The following is a 26702-nucleotide window of genomic DNA, read 5'->3' as shown; positions in this document are numbered from 1 at the left end:
GCCTTTGAAAGGAGATTAGATCATAAAAATGGGGTCCTCATGAATGGAATTAGTGTCCTTATATGAAGAGATCAGAAAGCTAGCTAGCTCTCTTTATCCCAGAATTGGTCCCTCACCAAAGCCTGACAATGCTAGCCCTCTGATCTCAAATTTTCAGCCTCCAGAATTGTGAAAAATGTATTTCTATTGTTTATAAACCACCCAGTCTAGGACTTTGTTATAATACCCAAACACACTAAGATATGGAGTATCAAGTCTCTGTTTCTAGCCAGACTCTCAATCAGTGGTTCTATTTCAGTAAAATCAAGAGAATAGAAATGGCAGTAGAACCAGGAAATAGTTTGGATGTCCCTAACTCATTTAGAACAAGACTTCACAGGATTTTGGAAACTCATGTTGTCACTCTTGCCTTTTTAATATTTTTCCCAACAGCTAAAAATATTATAACATTTTAAAGGGGGGGGCACAAATACAATATGAAGTCTGTAGAAAACTCAGAAATGTGAGCCTCTTATCAGAGAGGTGCTGGGATACAGTTCAGCAGACTTGTTGCATGAAGATAGGTCCAAACTGTAGAAGAAGGAGACAGCAATGTTTAGCCCTTCTGATCTATAAATGAGGGAAGATGTTTTCCAATTTTGCACTTCCAGTACCTAATCTCCTGGCCTATCCCTTCAAATTCTATTGACTGGTAACTAGCACAAGCCAATTAACTACTACTTCACTAAGTACTATGGTGACCAATGAAGCCCTCCAAATTACTATTCAGTTTGTTTTTATTTTTTATGACATATTTTGAATTTAGAGACCAACATACTAAAATCACCTACTATAAATTTAGACTTCTGTTTTAAATGTGGAGCTTTATTTTGACAAGAGAAAGAGAAATTTTAGAGTAAACCATCATTAGCACAGCCAGCATTCTACCTTCCAAATTGTCTTCAGGAAAATCAACATTGTACAACCTTGACATTCTCTGAAAACAGAAAAACAAAAAGTTCTACCCAGGACACCCAGAAGGTTCTTTGCAGATATATGTCATTCCTACAATTTAAATGTAAATAGAAGGAAATGACTTAACAAATACAAAGATCTGTAATTTCCTATAGCCCAGTCAGGTGAAACTGAGTCTCACTCCATGTACCAATAGGATGACGAAGTATTTTAACTCATTATCACAACTTAATTTTGTGGCATACTTTTTGGCTACTACATACTAATGCAGGTAGTCTAGTAGTGCTTTTCCCAGTTCCTGTGTTAACTTAGGAATGCCCATCAGAGCCTGCCCCTCAAGGAGGGAAGTTAGTATTTTCCAAAGAAAGAGAGCCCAAAAGAATGACATTGTGATAATATCACCCCATCTCAACATGCCCCTTTTTATGTCAGATTACTCTTTTAAATCTAGAAATGTGGTGTTCACCTCATATCTCAGCATATCTTACAATAGGAATCCCTAAATACCAAGAGCCAAAATTATAAACCAAAAAGTAATATTTACTAGAATAATTTGAAACCAAGTCTTAGCTCCTATCAGGCACTGAAAAGAAAAAGAAAAAGTTGAGAAATAATGAAATATTCTAAACTCACAAATAAGATATTATCATAATCAATACATTTAAGTGGACATACCCTGAACAGTGTGACTCAAACATTTTTCACTTTTAGAAAACAGATAAATTGATTGTTCTTTAGGGGATCCAAACCATTCACTCTGAGAAAGAATATGAAATAGCCACTTTCTATTAAGAAAAATGAGGGTTTTTTTTAAATGTTGTTTTTCTAAGTGTTCCAACATTCATTGTTTATGCATGACACCCAGCGTTCCATGCAATATGTGCCCTCCGTAATACCCACCCCAGGCTCGCTCAAGCCCCAACCGCCTTCCATCCAAAACCATCACATTGTTTCTCAGAGTCCACAGTCTTTCATGGTTCCTATCCCCCTCCAATTTCCCCCAACTCCCTTCTCCTCTCCTTCTCGCAATGTCCATATAATTCCTTATCCTCCACAAGTAAGTGAAACCATATGATAATTGACTCTCTGCTTGATTTGTTTCACTCAGCATAATCTCTTCCAGTCCCATCCATGTTGATACAAAAGTTGGGTATTCATCCTTTCTGAGTGAGGCATAATACTCCATTGTATATATGGACCATATCTTTATCCATTCATCCGTTGAAGAGCATCTCGGCTCCCTCCACAGTTTGGTGATTGTGGCCATTACTGCTATGAACATTGGGGTACAGATGGTCCTTCTGTTCACTACCTCTGTATCTTTGGAGTAGATACCCAGTAGTGCAATTGTGGGGTCATAGGGTAGCTCTATTTTTAATTTCTTAAGGAATCTTCACACTGTTTTCCAAAGTGGCTGCACCAGCTTGCATTCCCACCAAAAATATAAGAGGGTTCCTCTTTCTCTACATCCTCTCCAACACTTGTTGTTTATTGTCTTGCTAATTTTGGCCATTCTAACTGGTATAAGGTGGTATCTCAATGTAGTTTTGATTTGAATCTCCCTGATGGCTAATGATGATGAGCATTTCTTCATGTGTCTGTTAGCCATTTGTATGTCTTCTTTGGAGAAGTGTCTGTTCATATCTTCTACCCATTTTTTTTAAATTTTATTTATTTTTTCAGCATAGCAGTATTCACTGTTTTTGCACAACACCCAGTGCTCCATGCAAAACGTGCCCTCCCTATTACCCACCACCTGTTCCCCCAACCTCCCACCCCTGACCCTTCAAAACCCTCAGGTTCTTTTTCAGATTCCATAGTCTCTCATGGTTTGTCTCCACCTCAGATTTCCCCCAACTCACTTCTCCTCTCCATCTCCCAATGGCCTCCATGTTGTTCCTTATGCTCCACAAGTAAATGAAACCATACGATAATTCACTCTCTCTGCTTGACTTATTTCACTCGGCATAATCTCTTCCAGTCCTATCCATGTTGATACAAAAATTAGGTATTCATCCTTTCTGATGGAGGCATAATACTCCATTGTACCTATGGACCATATCTTCTTTATCCATTCATCTGTTGAAGGGCATTTCCGCTCTTTCCACAGTTTGTTGACTGTGGCCATTGCTGCTATGAACATTGGGGTACAGATGGCCCTTCTTTTCACTACATCTGTATCTGTGGGGTAAATACCCAGTAGTGCAATTGCAAGGTCATAAGGTAGATCTCTTTTTAATTTCTTAAGGAATCTTCACACTGTTTTCCAAAGTGGCTGCACCAGCTTGCATTCCCACCAACAGTATAAGAGGGTTCCCCTTTCTCCACATCCTCCCCAACACTTGTTGTTTACTGTCTTGCTAATTTTGGCCATTCAACTGGTGTAAGGTGGTATCTCAATGTGGTTTTGGTTTGAATCTCCCTGAACGCTAATGATGAGCATTTCTTCATGTGTCTGTTAGCCATTTGTATGTCTTCTTTGGAGAAGTGTCTGTTTATGTCTTCTGCCCATTTGGACAACCTGATAAAGTGTAAGCAAATAGAATGAAGTGGGTTGGAGGTTTTATATAAATAAAAGCAACTTGACAATTCATATCAAATAAGAAATTTAAACAGTATTTGCCAGTTAGATATAAATTGTTGCCAGAGTCAAATCTAAGAGTTTAAATGCTTTAGTTATTAACAAGTTATTTTAAGGAAAAAGATACATTTTTAATCCTGAATATGTGCCTCAAATAGCAACTGCACAACCCTTGGGGATTTTCATGGCCACAAACTCAGTAAGAACCTGCACTGTCCAATGGTAGACAAAGAAAGGAACCAGTGCAATTGTGGGCTATGTTAATAGGCATTAAATGACCAGATAAATCCCAGAGATGATCCCCATTCTACTATGTTTGTCAGCTTCCACTCCTCTTCCATATCCCACTTCAGGGGCAGAATATATTATGTGGCTCAATGGAAGGAGAAATAGGAAGAAATACTAAAAAGATTGGGAAGAGTTAAAAAAAAAAAAAAAAGCTCTGACTTTCTACTCACTTTACATGAGTAAAGCTCTCACTTTTCTTTTGCTCTCCAACTTCCAGGGTCAAGTAGAGAATGTAATAATCCAGGGAACTTCCAGAAGATGGGGACTGTGGATGATAAAGGGTCTGAAAATCACATTTTATGAGGAAAGGGTGATGTTTAGCCTAAAAAATATATGAATTAGATCAGGGGATTTCATGTGTCTACACTTATAAGGGGCTTTTATGTCTGTAGGTTCAAAAGGGCAAAGCAAAGGGGGAAATGGTGGAAATTATAGGGTGACCAAATATGTTTCCAAATTGGGGACATTAAAGCAATTCTAAAGTGAAAGTTTTGCCTAATGGAGCTAATGAGGGCCCATTGATGAATGTATCTAAACAAATATTGAAAAGATTATCTTATAATTCATTTTAAAAATTCATGTCATTCCTTCCTTCATTCATTAATTTTGTGGAGCATCTGGTGTCGGGTGTTCATTCTGGTTGCTGGGGAGGCTAAGAACAATAAAGGATGTTCTGACAAACAGAAACCTCTTATCTGGAGGATACTGATATCATGTAAGAAGGCAAGCTGGCAGACTAGGAACCCATGTAGACTAGCAGGGCTTGACTTAAGAGATAATTCTAGGGGAAGGGGCATAGAAAGAGAGTGCCAGCCCTCAAAACCAGAACAGCTAACCTCCTTTCCCTATCTATAAGTTGAAAAATCAGCAACCCAGAAATGCTAATGAATCAAGATTTTTTAAAGCCCGCAGCAAAGAAATAGAAGTTATCAAAAAGAAACAAATTTAAATTTTAGAAATTAAAAATATAACAACTGAAATAAAAAGCTCAGGAGATAGGCCTAACAGCAGAGGGGAAGGGGCAGAGGAAAGAACCAATGAACAAGAAGCTAGAACAATAGAAATTAGCCAACATGAAAGGAAAGAAAAAAAGGAAGGAATAAAGAAAGAAAAAGAAATAAAATAAGAAAGAAAGAAATTAACCAATATGAGCAACAAACCAAGAGAAAATACAGTAGAGGGAGAAGGGGGCAGGGGAGGAAGAGAGACTCAGGGGCCTATGGGACTATAATAGAATACTAACATTTGTGTCATTGGAATCCTGGAAGGGGAGAAGAAAGAAAGTGGTGCTGAAATCATATACTTTTTAAACTTATACTTTACCCAGCTTGAAGTAATAATGGTTGACAACTTCCCAAATTTCATAAAAGACATAAAGTAACAGATTCAAGAAGCTTAGCAAACCATAAATAGAATAAAGCCAAAAAAATCCACTTCCAGATACATCATAATTAAACTTGAAGTGACATAATATTTTTAAAGTGCTGAAAGAAAATAACTGTCAACTCTGAATCCCATCCTCAAGAAAAATATTCTTCAGGAATGAAGGAAAAATCAAGAAATTCTCAGAAGGAAAACAAAAGAGTTTGTTGCCAATAGACCTACCCTAAAAGTATAGCTAAGTAAAGTTGCTAAGAAGAATGAAATAATAAAAGAAAGAACCTTAGACCATCAGGAAGGATGAACAGTACAACAAGCAGAAATATGGGTTAAAGAGACACACTTTTCGAAAAAAATAAATAAAATGGGGAAAAAAAAATAAAGAGACACACTTTTCTTCTCCTTTTGAATTTTCTAAATTAGTTTGGTGGGTGAAGCAAAAGTTTTCATATTGTATTTTGCACTTCTAAGTGAATGTAAAGGAAACATTTAACACAAGTATATTATAAATTTGATAGGATAAAGGGATGTAATGGGAGGATTCCTATACTTCACCCAAACTTGTAAAATGTCAACATAAGTAGATTGTGATGTTATGCACATATAATAGAATAATACCTAGACATATGAAAACCATTTTTATAGTTACACAAAGGGATACACTAAAAAAATACTATAGATAAATAAAAATGGAATTCTTAAAATATATGCAAGTAACCCACAGGAAGGTAGAGTATAAAAATAGAAATGAAAAACTGAGGAAACAAACAGAAACCAAGAGGAAAATGTCAGACTTAGGTTCTAATTTGTCGATAATTGTATTAAATATAAATACACCAATTAAAAGACAGAGAAGACAAATTCATAACTTAAAACTCCCGCAAAAATATTTTCATTTCATTTCATTTCATGAAAATGTTTTCACTCTAGAGTCTTTTACCAAGTATATGTAAGAATTAAAGCCAGTTCTACACACTGTTTTGCAAAAAATAGAAGAGAAGGGAACATCTTCCAACTCATTTTATGAGACTAGTGTTATCTTGATGCCAAAAAAAAATATATATATATATATATATATAAAAACAGTACAAAAAAAGAAAAAAGACTAATATTGCTCATGAATATAGATGGAAAAACACATAGCAAAATATTATCAAATAGAATTCAGTAATGTATAAAAAGAGTTATACACTATAACTAAGTGGGGTTTATTCCATAAATGCAAGCCTAATTCAATATTCAAAAATCAGTCACTGAATTCTACCATATTAACAAGCCAAAGATGATAAATGACATGATCATATCATTGACATAGAAAATTAGACAAAACTCAAAAACGATTCATGTTAAAAATTCATATCAAAACAGAAATATAGGAGAGCTTCCTTAGCTTAAGAAAAAGCATCTAAAAAAAAAAAAACTATAGCTAATATTATACTTAATGATGAAAGACTGAGTAATTTCCCCCTAACATCAGGAATAAAGTAAAGATGACCCCTCTTACTATTGTAATTCATCATAGTGCTTAAAGTTCTAGTCAACACAATAAGGCAAGAAGAGGAAATAACAAGCATACATGTCAGGAATGAAGAAATAAAACTGTTCCTATTTACGGATAACATCGTGATCTACATAGAAAATCTCAAGTAACCTACAAAAAGACTATAAGAGCTACTGATTCCAGCAAGGTCATAGGACATAAAGCAAACATATAAAAGTCTATTGTACTTCCATATACTGGCAGAGAGCACACAGACACCAAAATTAAAAACACAATACAATTTACAATTGCTCAAAATATGAAATACTCAGATATAAATCTAGCAATACATGTGTAGGATTTAAACGAAAAACTACAAAATGCTGGTGAAAGAAATAAAAGGTTTAAATAAATGGGGAGACATACTATGTTCATGGATTGAAATACCAGACATAATTAAGACAAACTACAGGCTGGGACGAAATATGTGCAAACCATATATCTGACCAAGGACAAGTTCTCTCTGAAATTGATATATAAATTTAACATCTTTTTTTAGCAAAATCCTAGTGACACTATTTGTACATATAGGCAAAGGTATTCTAAAATTCATGTGTAAAGGCAAAGGAGTTAATATAGGTAAAATAATTTCAAAAAAAAAATAAAATGAGAGGAGCAAATCTATCTGATTTTAAGACTTATTACATGGCTACAGTAATTTATCCTGTGGTATATATGTAGGGATAGATACATAGATCATTAAAACCAAACACAGAACTATACTTATATAAATATGAGAAGTCAATTTTTGACAAAGCTGCAAAAACATTTCAATGGAGGAAATACAGCTTTTCCAACAAATGGTATTAAAGCAATTGAACATTCATTGGCATGGAGAGAGAACAAGAGAGGCAGAAAGAAGAAGAGGAACAGGAAGGAAAAAGAGTAGGAAGAGGAAGAAGAAGAAGAAAGAGGAGAAGAGGAGAAGGGGGGAAGGGAGAGGAAGGAGGAGAAAGAACTTAGTCCTATGTCTCACACTGTATACAAAAATTAAATAAAATGAGATCACAGGCTTAAATGCAAGACAAAACTAAAATTTTTAGAAAAACATAGGAGGAAATCTTCAACATCTAAGGCCAGGCAGAGTTCTTAGACTTGAAACCAAATACACAATCTATAAAAAGAAGCAACTAAACTGTACTTCATCAAAATTAAAAATTTTGGCTCACACAAGATTCTGTTAAGAAGATGAAAGACAAACTACAGGCTGAGACAAAATATGTGCAAACCACATATCTTACAAAGGACTGATTTCTAGAATATATTAAAATTCTCCAAACACAGCAACAACAACGACATCAAAATCCTATTAGAAAATGGGCAAAAGACATGAAGAGATATTTTATGGAAGAGAATACACAGATGGCAAATAATAAGTACATGAAAGATGTTTGGTATCATCACCTATTAGGGTAATACAAATTGAAACCACAATAAGACATCACTGTGAATCTATGAGAATGGCTAAAATAAAAAACAGTAGTAACATAGACTGTTGGCAAGGATACAGAGGACTTGGATCTCTTGTGTATTGCTGCTGGAAGCATAAAATGCTATAGCCACTCTGCAAAAACTGTTTGGATGTTTCTTTTTAAAAGTAAACATGTACTCATGTGGAATTTAAGAAACTAGACAGATGAACATAGGGAAAGGAAAGGAAAAATAAGATGGAAGTAGAGAGGGAGGCAAACCATAAGAGATGCTGAATTCTGGGAAACAAACTGCGGAGTGCTGGAGGGGAGGTGGGTGGAGGAAAGGGTAATTGGGTGATGGACATTAAGGAGGGAACTTAATATAACAAACTATAGAAATGATCCCTGAAAGTATAGTTTTAAGGAGGGCACGTGGTGTAATGAGCGCTGGGTGTTACATGTAGGTGATGAATCACTAAATTCTACCTCTGAAACTAAGAAAAAAAATTTAAAACTTTACAAAAAAGTAACTATGCAACTATCATGTGGCCCAGTAACTATACTACTGGATATATTTTTCTCCAGAGAAAAAAGACATGTTTATACAAAAACTTGACCACAAACTAAACACAAATTTTTATATCAGCTTTGTTCATAACAGACCCAAACTGGAAAAATCCCAGATGTTCAACAGATGAATGGTTAAACACACTGTGGTACATCCATACCATGAAATACTACTGAGCAATAAAGTAAATTATTGCTACACAGAATGATCTGGATGAATCTCCAGAGAATTATGCTGTGTGGAAAAAGCCAATCAAAAAGGTAACAGGGCTCTTGAGTGGCTCAGTTGATTAACCGACTCCTTCGGCTCAGGTCATGATCCTGGAGTCCAAGGATTGTGTCCCACATCAGGCTCCCAGCTCCACCATCACATTGCTTCTCCCTCTGACCTTCTCCTCTCTCGTGCTCTCTCTCACTGTATCTCTCTCAAATAAATAAATAAAAGCTTTTAGAAAAGAAAAGAAAACATACTACACGGTTCCATTTTTATAGCATTCTTGAAATGACAAAATTATAGAAATGGCGAACAGATCAGTGGTTCCCATGGGTTAAGCAAGGGATAGGGGTAGATGAGAAATGGATGTGCCTGTAAAGGACAATGTGAAAGATCCTGTAGTAAGGGATTATTTCGTAATTGACTGTATCAATGTCAGCATCCTAGTTGTGATATACATACTCTAGTTCTGCAAGGTGTTACCTTTGGGGGGAATTGAGAAATGGGTCCATGTATATCTATGTATTATTTCTTACAATTGCATATGAATCTATAGTTTTCTTTTTATATATATTATTTATTTTTTATTAATTTTTTTATAAACATATAATGAATTTTTAATCCCCAGGGGTACAGGTCTGTGAATCGCCAGGTTTACACACTTCACAGCACTCTCCACAGCACATACCCTCCCCAATGTCCATAAACCCCCTCCCCCTCTCTCAACCCCCCCTCCCCCCAGCAACCCTCAGTTTGTTTTGCAACCCCCCATGTTGCATGTCCACATCCTCATATCAGGGAGATCATATGATAGTTGTCTTTCTCCGATTGACTTATTTCACTAAGCATGATACCCTCTAGTTCCATTCCTATCATCGCAAATGGCAAGATTTCATTTCTTTTGATGGCTGCATAGTATTCCATTGTGTATATATACCACCTCTTCTTTATCCATTCATCTGTTGATGGACATCTAGGTTCTTTCCATAGTTTGGCTATTGTGGACATTGCTGCTATAAACATTTGGGTGCATGTGTTCCTTTGGATCACTACGTTTGTATCTTTAGGGTACATACCCAGTAGTGCAATTGCTAGGTCGTAGGGTAGCTTTATTTTCAACTTTTTGAGGAACCTCCATGCTGTTTTCCAGAGTGGTTGCACCAGTTTGCATTCCCACTAACAGTGTAAGAGGGTTCCCCTTTCTCCGCATCCTCGCCAGAATCTCTCATTTCCTGACTTGTTAATTTTAGCCATTCTGACTGATGTGAGGTGATATCTCATTGTGGTTTTGATTTGTATTTCTCTGATGCTGAGTGATGTGGAGCACTTTTTCATGTGTCTGTTGGCCATCTGGATATCTTCATTGCAGAAATATCTGTTCATGTCCTCTGCCCATTTCTTGATTGGATTATTTGTTCTTTGGGTGTTGAGTTTGATAAGCTCTTTATAGATTTTGGACACTAGCCCTTTATCTGATATGTCGTTTGCAAATATCTTCTCCAATTCTGTCAGTTGTCTTTTAGTTTTATTAACTGTTTGCTTTGCTGTGCAAAAGCTTTTGATCTTGATGAGGTCCCAATAGTTCATTTTTGCCCTTGCTTCCCTTACCTTTGGCAATGTTCCTAGGAAGAACTTGCTGTGGCTGAGGTCAAAGAAGTTGCTGCCTGTGTTCTCCTCAAGGATTTCGATGGATTTCTTTCTCACATTGAGGTCCTTCATCCATTTTGAGTCTATTTTCGTGTGTGGTGTAAGGAAATGGTCCAATTTCATTTCTCTGCATGTGGCTGTCCAATTTTCCCAACGCCATTTATTAAAGAGGTTGTCTTTTTTCCATTGGACATTCTTTCCTGCTTTGTCAAAGATTAGTTGACCATAGAGTTAAGGGTCTATTTCTGGCCTCTCTATTCTGTTCCATTGATCTGTGTTTCTATTTTTGTGCCAGTACCATACTGTCTTGGTGATGACAGCTTTGTAATAGAGCTTGGTGTCTGGAATTGTGATGCCACCAACATTGGCTTTGTTTTTTGATATTCCTTTGACTATTCGAGGTCTTTTCTGGTTCCTTATTGATTTTATGATTATTTGTTCCATTTCCTTGAAAAAAATGGACAGGATTTTGATAGAGATTGCATTAAATATGTAGATTGCTTTAGGTAGCATGGACATTTCACAATTATTTGTTCTTTCAAACCATGAGGATGGAACATTTTTCCATTTCTTTGTGTCTTCCTCAATTTCTATCATGAGTACTTTATAGTTTTCTGAGTATAGATTCCTTACCTCTTTGGTTAGGTTTATTCCTAGGTATCTTATGGTTTTGGGTGCAATTGTAATTGGGATTGACTCCTTAATTTCTGTTTCTTCTGTCTTGTTGTTGGTGTAGAGAAATGCAACTGATTTCTGTGCATTGATTTTAGATCCTGACACTTTACTGAATTCCTGTACAACTTCTAGCAGTTTTGGAGTGGAGCCTTTTGGGTTTTCCACATATAGTATCATATCATCTGCAAAAAGTGATAGTTTGACTTCTTCTTTGCCAATTTGGATGCCTTTAATTTCTTTTTGTTGTCTGATTGCTGAGACTAGGACTTCTACTATGTTGAATAGCAGTGGTGATAATGGACATCCCTGCCATGTTCTTGACCTTAGCAGAAAAGCGTTCAGTTTTTCTCCATTGAGAATGATATTTTTGGTGGGTTTTTCATAGATGCCTTTGATGATATTGAGGTAAGTGCCCTCTATCCCTACACTTTGAAGAGTTTTGATCAGGAAGGGATGCTGTACTTTGTCAAATGCTTTTTCAGCATCTGTTGAGAGTATCATATAGTTCTTGTTCTTTCTTTTATTAATTTTTGTATCACATTGATTGATTTGCGGATGTTGAACCAACCTTGCAGCCCTGGAGTAAATCCCACTTGGTTTTGGTGAATAATCCTATTTTTTTTTTAAGATTTTATTTATTTACTTGACAGATAGAGATCACAAGTAGGCAGAGAGGGAGGCAGAGAGAGAGAGAGAGAGGAGGAAGCAGGCTCCCTGCTGAGCAGAGAGCCTGATGTGGAGCTCGATCCCAGGACCCGGGGATCATGATCTGAGCCGAAGGCAGAGGCTTTAACTCACTGAGCCACCCAAGTGCCCCTGGTGAATAATCCTTTTAACATACTGTTGGATCCTATTGGCTAGTATTTTGGTGAGAATTTTTGCAGCTGTGTTCATCAAGGATATTGGTCTGTAATTCTCTTTTTTTTTAAGATTTTTATTTATTTATTTGACAGAGAGAGATCACAAGTAGGCAGAGAGGCAGGCAGAGAGAGTGAGAGGGAAGCAGGCTCCCTGCTGAGCAGAGAGCCTGATGTGGGACTCGATCCCAGGACCCTGAGATCATGACCTGAGCCGAAGGCAGCAGCTTAAACCACTGAGCCACCCAGGTGCCCCTGTAATTCTCTTTTTTGATGAGATCCTTGACTGGTTTTGGGATCAAGGTGATGCTGTCCTCATAAAATGAATTTGGAAGTTTTCCTTCCATTTCTATTTTTTGGAACAGTTTCAGTAGAATAGGAATTAATTCTTCTTTCAGTGTTTGGTAGAAGTCCCCAGGACTTTTGTTTGTTTGGAGATTTTTGATGACTGTGTCAATCTCCTTACTGGTTATAGGTCTGTTCAGGTTTTCTGTTTCTTCCTGTTTCAGTTCTGGTAGTTTATATGTCTCCAGGAATGCATCCATTTCTTCCAGATTGTGAAATTTGTTGCCATAGATTTGTTCATAATATGTTCTTATAATTGTTTGTATTTCTTTGGTGTTGGTTGTAATCTCTCCTCTTTCATTCATGATTTTATTTATTTGGGTTCTTTCTCTTTTCTTTTTGATAAGTCTGGCCAGGGGTTTATCAATCTTATTAATTCTTTCAAAGAACCAGCTCCTAGTTTCATTGATTTGTTCTGTTGTTTTTTGTTTGTTTGTTTGTTTCTATTTCATTGATTTCTGCTCTGATCTTTATGATTTATCTTCTCCTGCTGGATTTAGCCTTTTTTGTTGTTCTTTCTCTAGCTCCTTTAGGTGTAGGGTTAGGTTTTGTATTTGAGACCTTTCTTGTTTCTTGAGAAAGGCTTGTACTGCTATATATTTTCCTCTCAGGACTGCCTTTGCTGTCCCATGCATGGATTTTGAACCATTGTGTTTTCATTATCATTTGTTTCCACGAATTTTTTCAATTCTTCCTTAATTTCTTGGTTGACCCATTCATTCTTTAAAAGGATGCTGTTTAGTCTCCATGTATTTGGGTTCTTTCCAGCTTTCCTCTTGTGATTGAGTTCTAGCTTCAGAGCATTGTTTTCTGAAAATATGCAGGGAATGATCCCAATCTTTTGATACCAGTTGAGACCTGATTTGTGACCCAGGATGTGATCTATTCTGGAGAATGTTCCATGTGCACTAGAGAAGAATGTGTATTCTGTTGCTTTGGGATGAAATGTTCTGAATATATCTGTGATGTCCATCTGGTCCAGTGTGTCATTTAAGGCCTTTATTTCCTTGTTGATCTTTTGCTTGGATGATCTGTCCATTTCAGTGAGGGGAGTGCTAAAGTCCCCTACTATTATTGTATTATTGTTGATGTGTTTCTTTGATTTTGTTATTAATTGGTTTATGTAGTTGCCTGCTCCCATGTTAGGGGCACAGATATTTAAAATTGTTAGATCTTCTTGTTGGAAAGACCCTTTGAGTATGATATAGTGTCCTTCCTCATCTCTTGTTATAGTCTTTGGCTTAAAGTCTAATTGATCTGATATCAGGGTTGCCACCCCAGCCTTCTTCTGATGTCCATTAGCATGGTAAATTATTTTCCACCCCCTCACTTTAAATCTGGAGGTGTATTTGGGTCTAAAATGAGTTTCTTGTAGGCAGCATTTTGATGGGTTTTGCTTTTTTATCCATTCTGATACCCTGTGTGTTTTGATTGGGGCATTTAGCCCATTTACATTCTGGGTAACTATTGAGAGATATGAGTTTAGTGCCATTGTATTGCCTATAAGGTGACTGTTACTGTATATTGTCTGTTCCTTTCTGATCTACTACTTTTAGGGTCTCTCTTTGCTTAGAGGACCCCTTTCAATATTTCCTGTAGAGCTGGTTTGGTGTTTGCAAATTCTTTCAGTTTTTGTTTGTCCTGGAAGTTTTTTATCTCTCTTTCTATTTTCATTGATAGCCTAGCTGGAAATAGTATTCTTGGCTGCATGTTTTTCTCGTTCAGTGCTCTGAATATATCATGCCAGTTCTTTCTGGCCTGTCAGGTCTCTGTGGATAAGTCTGCTGCCAATCTAATATTTTTACCATTGTAAGTTACAAACTTCTTTTCCCGGGCTGCTTTCAGGATTTTCTCCTTGTCACTAAGACTTGTAAATTTTACTATTAGGTGACGCGGTTTGGACCTATTCTTATTGATTATGAGAGCGCTTCTCTGCACCTCCTGAATTTTGATGCTTATTCCCTTTCCCATATTAGGGAAATTCTCTCCAATAATTCTCTCCAATATACCTCTGCTCCCCTCTCTCTTTCTTCTTCTTCTGGAATCCCAATTATTCCAATATTGTTTTGTCTTATGGTGCCTCTTATCTCTCGAATTCTCCCCTGTGGTCCAGTGGCTGTTTGTCCCTCTTTTGCTCAGCTTCTTTATTCTCTGTCATTTGGTCTTCTATATCACTAATTCTTTCTTCTGCCTCATTTATTCTAGCAGTAAGAGCCTCCATTTTTCATTGCACCTCATTAGTAGCTTCTTTGATTTCAACTTGGTTAGATTTTAGTTCTTTTAGTTTTCCAGAAATGGCTTTTATCTCTCCAGACAGGTATTATCTCTGATTCCTTCCATGCCTTTTTCAAGCCTGGCTAGAACCTTGAGAATTGTTGTTCTGAACTCTAGATCTGACATATTACCAATGTCTGTATTGATTAGGTCCCCAGCCTTCGGTATTGCCTCTTATTCTTTTTTTTGTGATGAGTTTTTCCACCTTGTCATTTTGTCCAGATAAGAATATATGTAGGAGCAAATAAAATACTAAAAGGGTGGCAAAGACCCCAGGAAAATGCACGTTAGCCAAATAAGAAGAGACCCCAAATCATGGGGGGGGGGGGCGGAGAAAGGGGATAAAAAGAAGTTCAGAAAAAAAAAGAAAACAAATTTAAAAATATATAAAAAAGAAAAATATATATATATTGGACTGGTGACCAGAACAGTGTCACCCACTTAATTTGGGGGGTATTTTGATCTCTTAGAAGAAACTACCTCCCAAAATTTTAAAGAATGAAAAACACTTATAAGGGTAAACACAATGAAGGGATGGAATATGCTTATAAAGATGAAAAAAAAAAATTTTAATTTCTAAAAAAGTTGATAAAGTTAGTTGGTTGGGAGAATAAAGAAAAAGAAAGTGGAGAGATTGTGCTCGGGCTGGAGACTAAAATAAGCCCAGAGCTAGATTTAGGGCATATTTTGATCTATTAGAAGTTGTACCCCAAATTTTTTAGAAGAAAAATCCCTATGTGTATACAAAAATAAAGTTAGATACAATGAAGGATAAAATATGACTATAATAATGAAGGTTCAAAAAAGATTATTATTATTTTATTTTTTTATGAAAGGTATTGTTAAGATAAACTAGTTAAAAAACTTTAAAAGAGGAAAGGGTAAAAGTTTAAAAAAAATAGAAGAAGAAAAAAATTAAATTAAAAAAATTAAATTAACTGCTAGACTAAGGAATCATGGGGAGAAAGCCATGAATCCATGCTTTGCTTTCTCCTCTTCTGGAATTCTGCTATTCTCCTTGGTACATGAACTGGGTCTTGGCTGGATTTCTTGTTGATCTTCTGAGGGAGGGGCCTGTTGTAGTGATTCTCAAGTGTCTTTGCCCCAGGCAGAATTGCACCGCCCTTATCAGGGGCCGGGCTAAGTAATCCGCTTGGGTTTGCTTTCCATAGAAATCCGGAGGACGGGAATGAAAATGGTGGCCTCCCAATCTCCGGCTCGGGGGCCCCACTCCTCAGTGTGCCCTCAGTGACAAGCGCTCAATCACTCCCATGTCCCTGGCCTCTGGCTGCACTCTGAGCTCACCCAGCCTGTGACCAGTTTAAGGTAACCCTGAGCTGAGAGCTCACTCCTCGGCTCTGTCTCTGTAGCCGGATTCCCTGCTCTAATACCTGTGAGCCCTGTGACACTCTGACACCCTCGATCCTTCTGTGACCCCGCAGGACCTGGAGCCACGCTGACTGGGCTTCACCCCAGTTTAGCCTCTGGAGTGATGTCCCTCAGTGGAGCAGACTTTTAAAAGTCCTGATTTTGTGCTCCATTGCTCCACCACTTGCCGGGAGCCAGCCCCTCCCCCCGTGGTCTATCTTCCCGTTGCTTCGGATTCACTTCCTACCTTTCAGAAAGTGGTTGATTTTCTGTTTCTAGAATTGTTGCTGTTCTTCTCTTCAATCTCCTGTTGGATTTGTAGGTGTTCACAATGGATTGATAAGCTATCTAGCAGATCTTCTGATATAGTCTCAGCCTGCTACTTCTCCGCCATCTTGACTCCTCTCGAATCTATAGTTTTCTAAAAAAAAAAAAACTCTGGTTTGCCTGGGCATCTGCCTTCAGCTCAGGTCATGATCTCAGTGTCCTGAGATGGACCCCTGCATCAGGCTTGCTGCTCAGTGGGAAGCCTGATTCTCCCTCTTCCTCTGACTGTCACCCACTCCGCCCCTGCTCATGCTCACTTGCTCTTGCTCTCTCTCTCTCAAATAATTAAAATCTTTAAAAAAGAAATTCCAAAAAAGCTTAATCCAATAAATAAATACATAAATAACCAAGAAGCCTCCAAAATAAAATAAACAGGTTATTTGAAAAATACACATTTTGAGTTGTAACTATATGTACTTGGTATCTTCTACCCAGGTATTTAGAAACTGAAAATTTTGATCATGGAGATTAAATAATTAATGTTATTTTTTTAAAAGAGAGAGAGACCTGGAAGAGGTATTGTAAATAGTATTAACTCAGAGGCATTCTTCTTTTTTTCTTCTATTTTCAACCATTTTGAGGATATTTTATTTTATTTTATTATTTTTATTAACATATAATGTATTATTTGCCCCAGGGGTACAGGTCTGTGAATCATCAGGTTTACACATTTCACAGCACTATAACCCAACCACCCTATCCCTATACCGCTACCCCCCAGAAACCTTGTTTGTTTTGTGAGATTAAGAGTGTCTTATGGTTTGTCTCCCTCCTGATCTCATCTTGTTTCATTTTTTTCCTTCCCTACCCCCTACAACCCCCACCCATAGTTTGGCTGTTGGGGATATTGCTTATGGGAAAGGGAGTTATGGTGAAAAAGCAGTGTCTGTCATGGGCCTTGAAGGTGGAGGGATCTGCAGCCCATGTGCCATGTAGTTGTCATTCCTGACCTGGAGTTTGGAGATTTAACTTAAACGTTTATCAGTAGGATCTCTGACAGCTTGGGAGCTCCAAAGACTAGAACTTTCCAAAACAGCACTCATTTTAGCTTCCCTCAGAACCTAGAGTTTAAAAGTGTCTAAATCCCCTGGGCTGTCACTCTGGCTGGGCCCAGTAACATCCCCAGGCTACAGAGTTGGCCGTTTAGTTGATGTTCCACAGTGATCATTTACTGGCCCCCAAATACATTATGGAGTTCATTGCTCAGGAAAATTTTCACTTTGTTTGAGTTACAGGGATTAAAAGCATTACAGTTTAATCCCTTTGATGTAACCAGGCCATTTTGAAATTGAATGTTTTTCTATTAACTCTCCTACTGGGAACCAATTCACTGCCACTGTAGCAACAGAGCCAGGCAATCCTGATTAATTACAGAATTTCTGCCCTTCTGCCTCCACAAGTCTTTTCAAAATATCTAATAACAAAAGCACTTAAGTAAATCTATGGGTTTAATCAATATTTCATGTAATTTGGAATAAGAAACCTCAAAGTCTTTCAATAAAAGATAGTGGTGGAGAGAGATGAGAATTAGTAGATTGAAGAAACCAGTGTTTAAGAATTCATATTATTAAAGGCTCAAGGCTTGTCAGCTTGCAAACTCACAAAAATTGAATCCACATTAGAAAATCAGCATACATTTGGGTTATTACAATTGTTGAAGTGAAGAACATGAGTGTATAAGGTAAACTGTACATTTAATTCAGAAGCTGTAATTCTGCTGCCATATTTGTAGCCTCTAATTTATAGAGACCAAGGCGTAATAAACTGTCAGGGAAGTTGGTTGTCTGCTCATCAGATCTGCCTTCAGAAGCTGGGTTAGACTGAACATTCTCCATATGGGAACCCCAAGATGAATGATGATTCGACTTTGCTTTCCTTTGTCAACAGTGCCTGTGGAAAGAACTGTATTGGAAGATCCCACCTGATATAGAAAAATGAATATAATATTTCACTTTCTACACTATAGAAAATGGAAGAAATTACAGGGGAAAATTTAAGCATATCAAACACAGGCTACCCATGTGGAAAAATAAATCTGCCCTTTTAATAACAAAAGAAAAAGTGGTGATTTCAAAAGATTTAGCATCATAGGAAGACCACAGCATGGACTCTGTTTCTATGCTTGAAAAACAGAATTGAGGGGCACCTTGATGGTTCAGTGGGTTAAGCCTCTGCCTTCAGCTCAGGTCATGATCTCAGGGACCTGGGATAGAGCCCCGCATCAGGCTCTCTGTTCAGCAGGGAGCCTACTCCCCCAACCCCCGCCTGCCTCTCTGCCTAGGACACAGAGTCCTCAGAAATGAATTTAGCCATTTTTTTGTGAGTACAATGGGATATAACTCTTTGAAATTTGAAAAATGAAGTTTCTTTATGAAGAATCATTTGTCAGTCTCATAAGAAAACCATCATCTGCTTATCCCTAAATATTTTCCTGGGAACTATGCTCTTTCCTCAAGATCATCTGTGCATTCAAATGTTATAAAATTCATTTCTTTTATTTAGCAAAATTGATTTCTAACAAATATTTTTATTCCCTTTTTCTTTTCTACTTTCTTTTTACCTTTTGTAATTTGAATGTAATCATGTTTATCAGCATTATTTAGCTCCTATATTTGCATAAGCATTATGCTAGATGCTGGAAGACATATGTAGTTCAGTCATGCTTTCCAGTCTCCAGGTATCTTTCCTTCTACTGGGAGGAAAAAGTCATATAAACCAAACACAGGGAGCTTGACTGAAAACTTTGCTGCTCAGATGGTTGTTCTCAGAATTCTCATCTGAGAGTTTGTTAGAAATGCAGACTCTGATATACTTTCCCATTCAGTAGGTTGCCTTTTTATTTTGTTAATGGTTTCCTTCTTGAAGACACAAAAAGATGGAAGACCATTCCATGCTCATGGATCGGAAGAATAAACATTGTTAAAATGCCTATACTGCCTAGAGCAATCTATACTTTCAATGCCATCCCAATCAAAACTCCACCAGCATTTTTCAAAGAGCTGGGACAAACAATCCTAAAATTTATATGGAACCAGAAGAGACACCAAATTGCTAAAGAAATGTTGAAAAAGAGAAACAAAACTGGGGGCATCACCTTGCCTGATTTCAAGCTACAGTATAAAGCTGTGATCACCAAGACAGCATGGTACTGTCACAAAAACAGACACATAGACCAGAGGAACAGAGTAGAGAGCCCAGATATGGACCCGCAACTCTATGGTCAAATAATCTTTGACAAATCAGGAAAAAATATACAGTGGAAAAAGACAGTCTCTTCAGTAAATGGTGCTGGGAATTGGACAGCTATGTGTAGAAGAATGAAATTCAACCATTCTCTTACACCATACACAAAGATAAACTCGAAATGGATAAAAGACCTCAATGTGAGGCAGGAATCCATCAGCATCCTAGAGGAGAACATAGGCAGTAACCTCTTCGATGTCAGCCACAGCAACTTCTTGCAAGACATGTCTCCAAAGGCCAAGGAAACAAAAGCGAAAATGAATTTTTGTACTTCAAGATCAAAAGCTTCTGCACAGCAAAGGAAACAGTCAACAAAACAAAGAGTCAACCCACAGAATGGGAGAAGATATTCACAAATAACAGTACAGACAAAGGGCTGATATCCAAGATCTATAAAGAACTCCTCAAACTCAACACACACAGAACAGATAAGCATGTCAAAAAATGGGCAGAAGACATAAATAGACACTTCTCCAAAGAAGACATACAAATGGCTAATAGATACATGAAGAAATGCTCATCATCATTAGAGTTCAGGGAGATTCAAATCAAAACCACATACACAATGGAGTATTATGCCTCCATCAGAAAGGATGAATACCCAACTTTTGTAGCAACATGGACGGGACTGGAAGAGATTATGCTGAGTGAAATAAGTCAAGCAGAGAGAGTCAAGTATCATATGGTTTCACTTATTTGTGGAGCATAACAAATGACATGGAGGCTATTGGGAGATGGAGAGGAGAAGGAATTTGAGGGAAATTGGAAGGGGAGGTGAACCATGAGAGACTATGGAATCTGAAAAAGAACCTGAGGGTTTTGAAGGGCCGGGGAGTGGGAGATTGGGGAACCAGGTGGTGGGTAATAGGGAGGGCACGTATTGCATGGAGCACTGGGTGTTGGGCAAAAACAATAAATACTGTTACGCTGAAAAAATAAATAAATTAATTAAAAAAAAAACACATTGAGATACCACCTTACACCAGTTGAATGGCCAAAATTAGCAAGACAGTAAACAACAAGTGTTGGAGAGGATGTGGAGAAAGGGGAACCCTCTTATACTGTTGGTGGGAATGCAAGCTGGTGCAGCCACTTTGGAAAACAGTGTGAAGATTCCTTAAGAAATTAAAAAGAGAGCTACCTTATGACCTTGCAATTGCACTACTGGGTATTTACCCCACAGATACAGATGTAGTGAAAAGAAGGGCCATCTGTACCCCAATGTTCATAGCAGCAATGACCACAGTCAACAAACTGTGGAAAGAGCGGAGATGCCCTTCAACGGATGAATGGATAAAAAAGATATGGTCCATATATACAAGGGAGTATTATGTCTCCATCAGAAAGGATGAATACCCAACTTTTGTATCAATATGGATGGGACTGGAAGAGATTATGCTGAGTGAAATAAGTCAAGCAGAGAGAGTGAATTATCATATGGTTTCACTTACTTGTGGAGCATGAGGAATAACATGGAGGACCTTGGGAGATGTAGAGAAGGGAGTTGGGGGAAATCGGAGAAGAAGACAAACCATGAGAGACTTTGGACTCTGAGAAACAAACTGAGGATTTTGGAGGGGACGGCGGTGGGTGGTTGGGTGAGCCTGGTGGTGGGTATTATGGAGGGCACGTATTGCATGGAGCACTGAGTGTGGTACATAAACAATGAATTTTGGAAGACTGAAAAAAAAAAATAAAATGAAATAGGGGCACCTGGGTGGCTCAGTCGGTTAAAGCTTCTGCCTTCAGCTCAGGTCATGATCCCAGCATTCTGGGATAGAGCCCCACATCAGGCTCTCTACTCAGCAGGGAGCCTGCTTCTCCCCATCTCTCTGCCTGCCTCTCTGCCTACTTGTGATCTCTGTCAAATAAATAAATAAAATCTTCTAAAAATAAAGAAATAAAATGAAGGAAAAATCGTTTCCATCTCTATTCAAAAGCTTTTACCAAATAGGTGTAGTCCCTATAGTTTGTTTTTGCTGTTGTTTCCTTTGCTTCAGGAGATCTATCTAGAAAAATGTTGCTATGGCCTATGTCAGAGAAATCACTGTGTATGTTCTATTCTAGGATTTTTATGTTTTCAGGTCTCACATTTTTTTTCCTCCAAGTTTTTATTCAAATACCAGCTAGTTAACACACAGTGCAATATTAATTTCAGGGTAGAATTTAGTGAATCATTAATTATTTCACACCTAGTGCTCATCACTATACATGTCCTCCTTAATATCCATCACCTGTTTAAACCATTCTCACCCTACTCTACCCCCCATCCACCACTGGCCATCAGTTTGGACTCTTTCCATAATTTGGCTATTGTTGATATTGCTGCTATAAACTTTGGGGTGCATTTATATATGAATCAGTATTTTTGTATTCTTTGAGTATCTAGTAGTGAAATTGCTGGATAATAGGATAGTTCTATTTTTAACTTTTTGAGGAACCTTGATACTGTTTTCCAAAGTGGCTGCATCAGTTTGCATTTCCACCAACAGTAAGGGTTTGCCTTTCTCCACATCCTCGCCAACACCTGGTATCTCCTATGTTGTTAATTTAGCCATTCTGACTGATGTGAGTGATATCTCATTGTAGTCTTGATTTGTATATACCTGGTGATGAGTAATGTTGGGCTTCTTTTCATGTGTCTGTTAGCCATCTGTATATCTTCTATGGAAAAATGTCTGTTCATGTCTTCTGCCCAGTTTTAATTGGATTATTTGGTTTTGGGGTGTTTAGTTTTATAAGTTCTTTATCTATTTTGGATACTAACCTTTTATCATATATGTCATTTGCAAATATCTTCTCCCATTCTGTAGGTTGCCTTTTAGTTTGTTGATTGTTTCCTTCACTATGCAGAAGCTTTTTATTTTAATGAAATCCCACTAGTTTATTTTTGCTTTTGTTTCCCTTGCTTCAGGAGACATCCAGTAAGAAGTTGGTACAGCTAATGCCAGAGAGATTACTGCCTTGTTCTCCTCCAGGATTTTGATGATTTCCTGTTTCACACTTAGGTCTTTCATCCATTTTGCATTTATTTTCCTATATGCTGAGAGAGAATGGTCCAGTTTCCTTCTTTCACATGTAGTTGTCTGTTTCCCAACACTTTTTGAAGAGACTGGTTTTTTTCCATTGGATATTCTTTCCTGCTTTGTCAAAGATTAATTGCCCATATAGTTGTAGGTCCATTTCTGGGTTTTTTTTTTTTTTAAGATTTTATTTATTTATTTGACAGACAGAGATCACAAGTAGACAGAGAGGCAGGTAGAGAGAGGAAGGGAAGCAGACTCCCTGCTGAGCAGAGAGTCCGATGCGGGGCTAGATCCCAGGACCCTGGGATCATGACCTGAGCCGAAGGCAGAGGCTTTAACCCACTGAGCTACCCAGGCGCCCCCCATTTCTGGGTTTTATATTCTGTTCCATTGATCTATGTGTCTGTTTTGTGCCAGAACCATACTGTCTTGATGACTACAGTCTGTAATATAGGAATTGTGGTGCCTCCAGCTTTGCTTTTCTTTTTCAATTTTACTTTGGATATTCAGCCTTGAGGTCTTTTGTGGTTCCATACAAATTTTAAGATTGTTTGTTCTAGCTCTGTGAAAAAAAGTTGATGGTATCTTGATAGGGATTATATTAAATGTATAGATTTCCTTGGGTAATATGGACATTTTAACAATATTTATTCTTCCAAAATTAACATGGAATATTCTTCCATTTCTTTGTGTCATTTTCAATTTCTTTAGTAAGTGTTCTGTAGTTCTCAGAGGACAGATCTTTTACTTCTTTGGTTAGATTTATTCCTAGGTTTCTTATGGTTTTTGGTGCAATTGTAAATGGGATCAATTCCTTGAGTTCTCATTCTGCTACTCCACTATTTCTGCATGTTGATTATGTATACTGCAATTTTACTGAATCCATGTATCAGTTCTAGCAGGTTTTTTTGGTGGAGTCTTTTGTATTTTCTATGTAGAATATAGTGTCTTCTGCAAATAGTGAAAGTTTTGCTTCTTCCTTGTCCATTTGGATGCTTTTTATTTCTTTTTGTGTTCTAATTGCTGGAGCTAGGACTTCCAGTACTATGTTAAATAACAGTGGTGAGAGTGCACATCCATGTCTCATTCTTGTCATGTCTCACATTTAGTTCATTGACCCATTTGAGTTTATATGGTGTAAGAAAGTGGTCCAGTTTCATTCTTGTACATATAACTGTCCATTTTCCCCAGCACTATTTATTGAAGAAGACTGTCTTTCCCCTTTTGTATATTCTTATCTCCTTTGTCATAGGTTAATTGACCATATATGTGGGTGTTCACTCCTGGGATGTCCATTCTATTCCTTTGATCTGTGTGTCTCTTTCTGTGCCACTACCACACTGTGGAGAAAAAGGAATCCTCATGCATTTTTTTGTGAGAACGTAAATTAGTACAGCCACTGTGGAAATCAGTATGGACTTTCTCAAAAAAATTAAAAATAAAAATACCATAGTATTTTTATACATACATAGTATAAATATACATATATACATAGTTCCACTACTGTTATTTACCCAAAAGGGAAAAAACCACTAATTCAAAAAGATACATGCAGCCATATGTCTATTGCAACATTATCGATAATAGCCAAGATATGGAAGCAATCTAAGCATCCATTGATAGATGAATGGATAGATGCCACAGTTCTGCCTGTAATTTTGTATATCATATTTTTAAATATAATTCAGAATTTTTCTGACATCACTACCTTACAAGTAAAAATAAGGTCAGACTTACTTTAATGCTAAAATTACATAGATTTCTAGCTCCCTAGTGATCAGAGGAGCAATGAAGTTATTCACTGACCCAACCTCTAACACCTTACTAACTTAAAAAAAATATTATAGTAAAATACAGATAAGATTAAATTTACCATTGTAACCACTTTTAAGTATACACTTCAGTGGCATTAAGTACATTCACATTGTTGTGAAACCATCACCACTATCTATTTCCAAAACTTTTTCATCACTCTAAATAGAACCTCTGCACCTAATAGCAGTAGGCTCTTGCCTCTTCTGCCAGTCCCTGGCAACCACCATTCTGCTTTGTCTTTATGAATTTGACTATGCTAAATACCTCTTATCAGTGGAATCATACAGTATTTGTCCTTTTATGACTGACTCATTTCACTTGGCCTAATGTTTTCAGGATTCATCCATGTTGTATTATATGCCAAAATTTCATTCCTTATTAGAGGTTAATAATATTCTATTATCTGTACATAACATTTTTTGTTTATCCACTCATATATTAATAGACATATGGACTGTGTCCACCTTTTGGCTATTGTGATAATACTGCTATTTTATATTTTACTATTTTATATTTATGAATATAAAGCTATTGAAAGCCACTTTTGTCTTGCTATTAAGCTGGGCAAGTTAGGTACATTCCATGGAAAATGTCACCACATACATAATGGAGCCCTTGGGGGAAATGTATCCCATTCCACTCTATTGTTGCTGAAGTTCAGCATCATTACCAAAACCAAGATACTCCACAGCAAGTCTAGCAACCAGTGTTGCTGTTATCTTTTTCAAAACATAGAATTTCTGGTGGGAAGAAGACACCTCTCCTCTGCCCAGCAGTAAGCTTACCCTCAAAACCGACCTGGTTGCTGCATGTACAATACTGGCATATACTTCCTATTATTCAGAGGCAGTCAATTCTCCCAAAACACTCCATGGATGGGTTAGGGTAATCCCAGTGCCAGGCAGAATATTCCAGAATCAGAGGTGCCTGGGTGGCTAAGTCAGTTAAGTGCCTGCCTTCGGCTCAGGTCACAGTCCCAGAGTCCTGAGATCAAACATTGCATTGAGCTCCCTGCTCAGTGAGCAGTGTGCTTCTCCCTCTCCCTCTGCCTGTTGTTCCCCCTGCTTGTGCTCTCTCTCTCTGTCAAATGAATAGATAAATCTTTTAAAGAATGATAAAATAAAATAAAAAGAATATTCCAGCATCAGTTCTCTATGCCAATAACCAATAGCTTAGGGTGCAAACTAAGAAGCCAGTCTGGATCTCCTTTCCTTCAGTTTCCCTGGGCTATCTCTTAATGACTTTAATTTCAAAGAAGTTCAATAGTCTTTTCTTGCCATCTCACCTCCATAAAGATTACTGCTAGTTCCTCGGATGTGTTTTTAAAACTTTGAATCACAAAGTGAAAGAACTGAGATCTGAAGTATTTTCGTCCTGTGACGACTCTGTGTAGCAGTTTTTGGAATGTGTATCTTATAACCTCTAAGATCTATAGACCACTAGGAGCACAGTGAGGCATGAGGATTCCATCTGCCTACAGAACTAGAGCCAGGCTTGTCTGCATCAAAAGTCCCATTGTATTCTCTGCAGTACATGGATGAGTATTTGCTTTATTTACATCTCTATGAAACTAAAAGATGCCATAAAAATGGTTTTTCCCATACCAAAGGAGTCCACCCGAAAGAGAATGGACAGATCCTCTTCATGAGAAAAGATAACTTATTTTAAATGATTTTCCATCCTATAAAAAATCTGAATCTGATTTCCTCCGGCTACTCTATTAGACATACATACACTTACCTTTGGAGGTCTGCTGGGGGAGGCCTACAAGAACTTTATCAAATAAAGGAGTAGTCCTCTGAAGGAAGAACTCATCCTGGGGGGAAGAAGAATCAGGCAAATGAGTCTGACCCAATAACTAAACCTCAGGTGTTTGAGAGTCATGGCAATTCTGAATGCAGCATGGGCATCTGTCTCTCAGCTCTGACCCCAAATACACAAACAGCTGAGTCTAGGGGAATAGGTATTCTAAGAAAAATTATAAAAGTTCTCTTTACTAGAGAACTCTAAGAAACTGACACTTAGCAAGTGCCCTGGTAGTGTGTATATGCTATCATGCGACCCAAATTGTTGGTTTGTAGGGAGAGATCACTCCAGTTCTGCAAGGAACAGATAAAGTTTTGGTGCCTGCATGACTTGAGGCACCTAATCGACCAGTATACAGACTACAGTTTCTGGAGCAAGTGTGC

At 37.5% G+C, this 26702-nt stretch overlaps 1 long non-coding RNA gene across 1 annotated transcript in view; it reads right to left on the bottom strand.

Annotated features, from left to right (window-relative positions):
- Positions 1-496: 496 nt before the first annotated feature.
- LOC123942727 overlaps positions 497-26702 on the bottom strand; it is a 31328-nt gene continuing 5122 nt past the window's right edge. Inside the window, exons 2-3 of the long non-coding RNA XR_006818463.1 lie at positions 26254-26329; positions 497-570 (exon numbers count right to left, since the gene is read on the bottom strand). This is a non-coding gene — a long non-coding RNA (uncharacterized LOC123942727). The remainder of the gene's footprint in view (positions 571-26253; positions 26330-26702) is intronic.

Source organism: Meles meles, chromosome 5, assembly GCF_922984935.1.
Source record: "Meles meles chromosome 5, mMelMel3.1 paternal haplotype, whole genome shotgun sequence".
Taxonomy (NCBI): Eukaryota; Metazoa; Chordata; class Mammalia; order Carnivora; family Mustelidae; genus Meles; species Meles meles.
Note: the sequence above shows the minus strand (reverse complement) of the source record. Positions and strands in the feature narration are given on the sequence as shown.